At 43.5% G+C, this 7709-nt stretch overlaps 1 protein-coding gene across 7 annotated transcripts in view; it reads left to right on the top strand.

The window, feature by feature from the left end:
* MED12L (mediator complex subunit 12 like) overlaps positions 1-7709 on the top strand; it is a 226121-nt gene that overhangs the window by 138385 nt on the left and 80027 nt on the right. The gene's annotated exons all lie outside the window — the stretch shown is intronic.

Raw genomic sequence — 7709 nt, 5'->3', positions numbered from 1 at the left:
CCTGCTGAAACTCAGAATTTCTTCTCTGAGAACATATATATTCTGTGAGGTAAGAAAGTGTAGAACTGCCCCTATTTGATCAAAGGGGAAACTTACATACAGAGATCAAGGCCAAAGCACACAAGTTACCCACTAACTTTGGGTTTCAAACAGGCACTGGCTTTATTTACAACTTTTACACTGTTTGTATGTTCAAGGCATCACTGAGGTTGACTTTAGTTGCAGTTGTGAGTTATGCTTCTGCAATTCTGATTCCAGCTGCCTTGGCACACTCATGAAATACCGCAAACATTGGTGACTAAAGTTTTGGTTCAAGTGATTTCACGTTATGGAAGAGGTGGGGAGAGCATCGTAGCATCCAACTTCCCTATATAGTTGCGGTCTTCCTGGCAGTCTTCTGCCAGCATTGTTCTCAGAGCCGCTGGAACATACTTTCACTAGCCCTGAGGTACAATTTCTAAGGAAAATAATTTTTTCTACTGTGATTTAATTCTAAATATTTTCTTTTGACCCTTTTACAAAGCTGCTCATCTCATTTGATATTTCTGGATAGCTATTTGCTTAAAATAGCTGTAGAAAGAAACAAGTTAGGGTGTTAGGTGCTTGACTTCATGAGGGAGATGGGCTAGCTGGATTTTTCTTAATCACCCTGAGATCCAAAGTTCACAACATTGCACCTTTGCTCTACGCAGCTGTGGAAGAGTAGATTATGCCTGTTGATAAGTGTGAAGGGAAATGTGGCTTCATTTTGGGGAAGTTGGTGCGTTCTATCTGCCTTCACAGCTGTAAGCAGGGCAGGCTAGCTCCTCTCTGCTGCAGAGGAAATGAAAAAAAAAACCCCCAAATCAATTGGCTCTAAAGTCTCAATGTTTTCAGGTCCTATTTTTGGCTGAGGGGTTTCTGTTCTTATCTACTGACACTGGGACTGCTGTGCCCACCCACCTCCACCTCATAAAATCCAGTTGCACAAAGAAGGGAAAAGAGGATTGCTGGGAGCTGTCTCTTACCTTTCTTTACTGATAGAGTGCCTGGATGGAAGTGCCTCTTGCAAGATTGGGGAACCTATAAAACAGTTTCTCTGCCCTGAGGAAGAGGGAGAAATGTGAGCACTCTTTATCAGAAAATCGTTGTCCTTGGACATAATATCTATGAAATATGTAGTGTTATCCTCATGCGGGAAGGGAAGCTTGAGTGAATTACAGAGCTAGAAAAGTTTTCCTTCCCAACCTGACTGCTCACCATGACCATGGAGCAACTGTTCAACCCTTTTCTCCATAGTTCCTGCAGATGTAGTTTACTATTGACACTTCCCCTTCCTTTTCACAGCTTTTCAGTGGCTCAGGGCTCCCTGGCATCACTATTTGTCTAGGTCTCTCACACAGCAGCAAGCAGGCTCCTTTGAATCTGCAATGCTCCACAGCTGAGGTTGGTTTTTACCCATTTAAACCCTTGAATAAAGTATGGATTCATGCAAAATCTCTCTCTGGACTCCATCCATGAACTCTATTCTGAATTTATCAGGGTAAGAAAGCTTGCCTGAAGGAGGAACCTCAAGTCCCTCTCCACCCTTTCCCCAAAATAGTTTGGCTGAAATTTCTTTATTTACCTGAGGAGGCATAAGAAAGAAGGCTCAGATGTTTCTACCCTGAAAAAGATTTGCAAACAGCCTGTTTCTGTGTTCCTTTCCCCTCTATCTTCACTCTCAAGATAGATGAAAAATAGAATACATGCATGAAAGCCATGGTTGAGGAATAAAGAAGCACTAGGGCAGGACAAACAGCCCTTTAAAGAATCTGCTTTAGAGGATTCTTCCAGCTACTACTGGTTCAAAGTGAAAACCTTTTTCATAAGCGACATGGATCCCAGTACTCTGGGATGGGAAGAGGGTCAGACTTCAGATTCTGACCTAGCACAAATATTTTTTCTGCTGATTCTGGATTGATCTCCAAATGAAATTCCTACAGGGGAGGGGGAAAGTCAAGCTAATAGGGAAAGTGAAACCACTAAGCATTATTACCCCTGGTATTATAATTTCAAGTTTAGTACTTCATTTTTCTATAAATCCTTCCTTGGAGGAGAGGATGTAATTGAGGAGTAACAGGAGCTTCTAGGAAAGGCCACAAGATAGAGTCTGTTATTGGGCAATGTTATAGTGTTTGCTAGACTAAAACAAATCTCTTTTCTCTTCCAAAGGTTGATAATAGTCTGTTCTTTGGTCAAGGACCCAAGCATTTCCATACAGTAAATTTATTGTGAAAAGATACTTATGGACTGAATTAACAGTAATAAAAAAAAAGTTTGACTATGTATTGTGTCTTTAGAGCTTCAAGGAGGCTATTCGGTGAGCCTCTGGACACTGTGGGAATGAACTCGTGGCGGGGAAAAAAAAAAGCAGACCACAGTACCTAATAAGCAGTCTACAGGAGACTACAGATTATAACTCAAACCAATGGAACACTTTATGCCAGCCAGTTTAGAAAGTGCATTAGAGAGGAATTAGTTACATCAGAGGAAATGCAAGTTGGAGGTCAGTGATAGGAATGAAATTCTGATATTTGGTTTCTTTAGCTGTCAGCTTTCCGATCACTATCAGCTTCTGAGAACTGGGTATTTTGAAACACTTAGTCAACCCTTTTTCTTTTCTTTTCTTTTCTTTTCTTTTCTTTTTCTTTCTTGTATCAAGCACAGAGCTACAGAATAGACAGGACACACAGACAGTCATTCTACATGACTACATGAGGTGATACTTCCCCTCTATCGGGCGCTGGTCAGACCGCAGTTGGAGTACTGCGTGCAATTCTGGGCGCCGCACTTCAAGAGGGATGCGGATAACCTGGAGAGGGTCCAGAGAAGGGCCACTCATATGGTTAAGGCCCTACAGACCAAGCCTTACGAGGAGAGACTAGAGAAACTGGATCTATTCAGCCTCCGCAAGAGAAGGTTGAGAGGCGACCTTGTGGCTGCCTATAAGTTCATCACGGGGGCACAGAAGGGAATTGGTGAGGTTTTATTCACCAAGGTGCCCCCGGGGGTTACAAGAAATAATGGCCACAAGCTAGCAGAGAGCAGATTTAGATTGGACATTAGGAAGAACTTCTTCACAGTTAGAGTGGCCAGGGTCTGGAACGGGCTCCCAAGGGAGGTGGTGTTCTCCCCTACCCTGGGGGTCTTCAAGAGGAGGTTAGATGAGTATCTAGCTGGGGTCATCTATTGGCATCGTCTATTGAGGTCCCTTCCGACCCTAACATCTATGAATCTACATATCCTATGAAATGGAGCCACAAAAGCATTCTCATCTCTAAGGAAGAAATCAGGGTTTTACTCCATATTGTTCATAGTTTAAAAAGAAATTAGGAGGCTACACAGCAGTTTTTGATCTAGTATCTCAGCAAATCCATGATGAAATCACACCTCAGAATGTTAGACCTTAAGAGTCACCCTGCTTGTCTTCAGCTAGTTTCTACAATGGGAATGTTATAGCATCTATAGTTTTGAAAGTTGCTTATATCTGTAAAAGTTTGATACAGTTTCTCTCACTAACAGATTTGCAAAGTGAATACATCTAAAAACCTGTTGCTGATGCACCAAAGATATTTTTGTACACCATCTCTTCTGTTGTCTCACTATAACACTAAAAAAGTTTAGACAAGTTTATCTAGTGGTAATCAGTGCTATTTACCAATAGATAAACAGCACTGATTATTACTTTAGTCTCATGTGAGCTTAAGGAATGCTTGGAACTTTGGTTTCATTGACATGGCCCAAATATCCTTCCTATCCATTTTCCATTCAAAAGAGTATTTTCCAAGGGTCGGTAGTACATTATAACCCAGACAGTTTGATCTTTAGCTCTCAGACTTTTGAATACAGACTTGTGAGTCAAAAGATGCTATTGTAAGAGGCAGTATATATGCTTTTAGCTTTCTGGAAGAATTCTTTGAGCTTACTGTGTCAAAGGTTTTTTGGAGGTTTACCAATAGATAAACCTATTCATCTAAACCGATTTACCTATTTACAAGATTATCTATAATGGATTCTCAAATTTCTTTAAGATGGACAGGTTAGGTTTGGAAGCTTAGCCCTGGAATACTCTTTCTACTATGTTCACAATAGAGAGAAGTGCTAGAGATACCCTGAGCATACCCTCAAAAAGCAGCTTCATGACACTTCTTTAGTTTGAGGCATACATAGGTTGGTAGACCATATGTTAATGGCAGTATTCTGCCTCACTGTCTGATGTGGTGTAAACATGACCATAATGTTTAATTTTCTTTAGCAAGGGTGTGATTTGAGTTCTCTTCTGGCAGGTTTTTCAGTGGTAGTCCTACCTCCTATGCCACTGATTAACTGGTCTGGTCTTTTTTTGAGCCTGCATAGGACAAAGATTTGGTGTTATGTTTTTGTGGATTTCATTTATCATGAAGGGAATGTTCATGTAAGATATGGCTACATTTTTTTCCTTTTACCTGTTTTAATATGCTTAGGAACTATAACTGTTTCAGTGCTTTAAAGCTGAAAAATACACCTGTATGTGAAGTGATTGCAGTGAAGCCAGTGTGAAACAGATGCCAGTGATATCAGTCAGGCTTCAGATTTATGAAATAATGAATGGAAACTCCTTAAAAGTTTTACTAATCGCATGTGAACTGAAACCAGAAGTTTCTAACAGCTGTAGTTTCTGGTTACATAAATAGTCATCTGTCATAAGTTGTTCCTTAGTGAGTGATTAGGTTGTGGTCTTAGGATCTTTGACAGTTTGAAAACACATGTCTTGCAAATGAGCCTTATGCACACCCCATAACATGACTATGATGCCACTACTAGCAGTTTCAACAAACAGATAAAGAGCTAAAATTAGTTACCTCAGATAACAGGTGATAGTCTTGTATTGTGACTCTGACTCAGGTAGTGTTGTATTCATAGAATCATAGAAGTAGGGTCGGAAGGGACCTTGTAGATCTTCAGGTCCGACCCCCTGCCTGGGCAGGAAGAAAAGTGGGCTCAAATGACCCCAGCCAGGTAGGCATCAAGCCGCTTCTTAAAGATCCCCAGGGTAGGAGCCAGCACCACTTCCCTTGGAAGTCGGTTCCAGATCCTAGCCGCCCTAACTGTGAAGTAGTTCCTATGGGTGTCTAATCTAAACCTACTTTCCAACAACTTGTGGCCATTATTCCTTGTTATCCCGGGGGGCGCTATGGGAAACAAGGTCTCCCCCAAGCCCTTTTCGTGAGTGTATAGATGGTCACCAGGTCCCCCCTCAGCCTTCTCTTGTGAAGGCTGAACAGGTACAGGTCCCATAGCCTCTCATTGTAGGGTCTGCCCTGCTGTCCCCGGATCATGCGGGTGGCCCTCCTCTGGACCCTCTCAATGTTGTCCACATCTCTCTTGAAGTGGGGTGCCCAGAATTGGACATAGTACTCCAGCTGTGGCCTGACCAGTGTCGCGTAGAGGGGGAGGATCACCTCCTTGGCCCTACTTGAGATGCACCTGTGGATGCACGATAAGGTCCGGTTAGCCCTGCCGACCGTGACCTCGCATTGTCGGCCCATGTTCATCTTGGAGTCACTGATGACTCCAAGATCCCTTTCTGCCTCCATGCTCTCAAGAAGGGAGTTTCCCATCTGATAAGTGTGCTGCCGGTTACTACTGCCCAAGGGCAGCACCTTGCACTTGTCACTATTGAAACGCATCCTTTTTTTGTTAGCCCACCCTTGCAACCTATCCAGGTCTTGCTGCAGTCTTTCCCTCCCTACTAGCGTGCCCACCTCACCCCAAATTTTGGTATCATCAGCAAATTTGAGCAGGTTGCTTTTCACCCTGTCATCCAAATCGCCGATAAAGAAATTGAACAGCGCGGGCCCAAGGACCGAGCCCTGGGGGACTCCGCTGCCCACTTCCCCCCAGGTCGAATATGACCCCTCCACCACCACCCTCTGAGTACGACCCTTCAGCCAATTTGCAATCCATCTGACCGTGTAGGCATCGATGCCACAGTCACCTAGTTTTTTTAATGAGGATGGGGTGGGAGACAGTGTCAAAGGCCTTGCTGATGTCCAGAAAGACTACATCCACGGTGACACCTGCATCCAATGCTTTTGTGACCTGATCGTAAAAGGCAATCAGGTTGGTCTGACATGACCTGCCTCTAATGAAACTGTGCTGGTTGCCCTTGAGCATCATCCCCGATGCCATCCCATCACAGATGTGCTCCTTGATGATCGTCTCAAAGAGTTTGTGACTCTGTTGTAAGATAGCCAGTCAGTTGCCTTTGGGTTGAATTAAGAATTTTGAACTTCCAGGATGCAGAGCACCTCTAGTGATCACCGAGAACAATCAATTCCAACTTCAGAGATGCTCAGGACTAATCTACAGACTGAAATACTGTGTAGTAGGGCACTGAATGCTCAGGAAAGCTGTTAGTAGGATAAAAATAATCTTTGTGTGCACACTTCTGTTTGTGCTGAGCTGTCGTTACCACACTGACAAAATCTTGAGTTCCGGTGATCCTGTAGAATTGGAAAATCAGAAGCTGAAGGTTACCCAGTTTGGGTGTTTGGGCTATGTTTTCAAAGATGACTTGAGTTCCTCACCTTTGGTACCGAACTTGAGACACCAGCCAGGACTTTCAGGGAGTGTATGCTAACCATTTTCTGAAAATTGGTCCTTTTTTAGGCAACTTGGCTAAGTACAGATGGTCTAAAATCCTGAGGCTGAATCAATTAAATCTTCACAGGTTAGTCTAAGCTACATAGACTAAACCAACAAGCAAGTGAACAGACATTCACTTATGATTCTCGAAGTGCAGTCACATGCTTGCAGTGGCCCAGGCCAGAAGCTGTGAGGAGGAGGGATGGGACAGGGGAGTTAGAGAATGCCTCCCTGCTTGGCTGGAGCAGAAAGCTTGAGTCAATGTTAGCCCCCCACCCTGAGAGGGTGTGTGCAGAGGAGGTGCAAAGCATACCAGGATGCTGGAGAACTGTGAGTTAACTTGAATCTGGGAGGGATCTGGGGCAGAAGTTCAATAAACCAATTTAACCTAAATCAGTTAAGTTTGTCACTACGTCCATCCAGGTTCATCTTAAACCAGTTTTGGCCACTTAAAAAGCAGTTTATATGCACTGAACTTCTGTTGTGTTACAGATTTGAACCAGTTTCTGATCACTTATACCAGTTTATGTGCAACTTCTGTCCCTAGTCCTCAAGTTCAGCACCTGAAAATATTAGTCCCCTCAGGAAAACTTAGGCCTGAGATTCTGACACAGATGTAACCCTTACTTTGTCTGGTAGTTCAATTGGGTTTTTTCACTGCCAAGCAAAGGATATTTTTAAACAACAAATGTCCTTCAACCAAAGTAGTTTAAAAGTTACTCTTCTGCAGCAGATGTGTGGGAAGGAAGATTACTGTTATTTATATCTGGGTGAGGGCTGAAGTAAACCTCTCATAGAGTGTTCAAATTGCTTTGTATATCACTAAAAGGAATTTAGAACAGCATGTCTCGGACGGCCAGGGCCGACTCGAGTTACGCTCGTACGTCAGGGCGGGCTGGTGAATGGAGAGGCAGACACAACTTATTGGTTGCAAAAAACTTTACTCACGCCGCTTGCAATCATGATGCAGGTGGTCCGGTCGTCGGAACAACCACACGAGTTGTTCCAGCTGGCGGGGCCCAAGCCAGTTAATCCGTCCGCAATTCGAAGCCGGCGGGGAA

The sequence above is a fragment of the Alligator sinensis genome, unplaced genomic scaffold, assembly GCF_000455745.1.
Source record: "Alligator sinensis unplaced genomic scaffold, ASM45574v1 scaffold1777_1, whole genome shotgun sequence".
Lineage (NCBI taxonomy): Eukaryota > Metazoa > Chordata > Crocodylia > Alligatoridae > Alligator > Alligator sinensis.
The sequence above is the reverse complement of the archived record's forward strand: the minus strand, read 5'-3'. Positions and strand labels throughout refer to the sequence as shown.